This window comes from Anastrepha ludens, chromosome 3 (genome assembly GCF_028408465.1).
Source record: "Anastrepha ludens isolate Willacy chromosome 3, idAnaLude1.1, whole genome shotgun sequence".
Classification (NCBI taxonomy): domain Eukaryota; kingdom Metazoa; phylum Arthropoda; class Insecta; order Diptera; family Tephritidae; genus Anastrepha; species Anastrepha ludens.
Genome location: NC_071499.1, coordinates 74482383 through 74483744, shown reverse-complemented (window position 1 = coordinate 74483744; position 1362 = coordinate 74482383).

Genomic DNA, 1362 nt, shown 5'->3' with positions numbered 1-1362 from the left:
AAGCGCACGAAAAACATTTGTCACAGAACGCTGATTTTCATAATACAGTTGAACAATTTGTAGACGTTGTTGCGGTGTGAGTCTTTCCATGATGAAATGCCAAACGCTGTTCAACAAATCTACGATGACAGTTTGCCACAACTCGCGCGCGATCTGTAAAAAAAACGCAAATGAAAAAAACTCCTCTTAATTGATCACCCGTTATGTAAAAATATCACATTTTTTTAATTCTTGTACTAATTTTGAAACTTGAATTTTTGCTGCCTTTGTAGAATGAATAAAATTTTTATAAAATTAATTTAATTAAAAATTAAAATAAAGCATTCCATCAACCAAAATATTTTTATTTATTTTGTAAAATAACTATTCAGCAACAAAATTGAATGATTGATTTTGCGCCACTTTGTAATATTCAAAGACATATTTTAGTTTATGAATTTACTGGTATTTTATTAGTCACTAAAACATTTATACTTAATAACCAGTGCTTTATACCCCTTATCAAATTTTGTGATCGATGTGCTGGCAGTTACGCAAAAACTAAATGAACAATATTTTTGCAGGGACAACTGTAATATATCTATTAACTAATATATCCATTTACTATTATAAAAATATTTAAAAATAAATAAAATACTACCCATCCTAATGCACCCATCTACTCTTTCGCATAAGGTACCAAAATTCAGTATCGATATGCTTTGCTTTGCCTGCAAAATGGCACACAGTTACATTGACAATTCTTCGCACACATTTATATGTATGTCATCATGCTTCCTCTACCGTCATATCATTTATGATTTCCAGCAATGAACATAAGCCAATGCCGAGAAATAAAGACCCAAACGACAGAAATTTTATTTATTTTTTTTTGTTTTTCAGTTTCTTTATTTATTGAATCTTTCTTGTATAAGAAACTAACAATAAGTTAACAAATCCTATGTGCTAGAGTATTATGTTTCCTTGCCAGTGCTAAAAAACTAATTATTTATTCAGTGAGATATATATGTACATACATATATGATTAAATCGGATGTGAATGTGATGGAAGTGAATGATGGATGGAGCTAGAAAGGACAGGTTTCCAGTGTCCGATTCTTCGTAGCTGGGATCCCGAAAGGCCTAGCTTAAAGTCTCTATTAAAGCTTCCAATTAACTTCATGCTGATTGGGCAAGTCTTTTTTTCCGCGTGTGATAGATGTGGATGCCGGAAGCTAAAAAGGACAAGTTTCTAGTCTCAGATTTTTTATAGCTGGGAGCCGGAAAGGCTTAGTTCCCAGTCTCCCTTAAAGCTTCCGTTGTTCTCACGACGATAGTGTGCGATTTCTTTTTTTTTGTGTTTTTTTTTATGTGATAAAATAG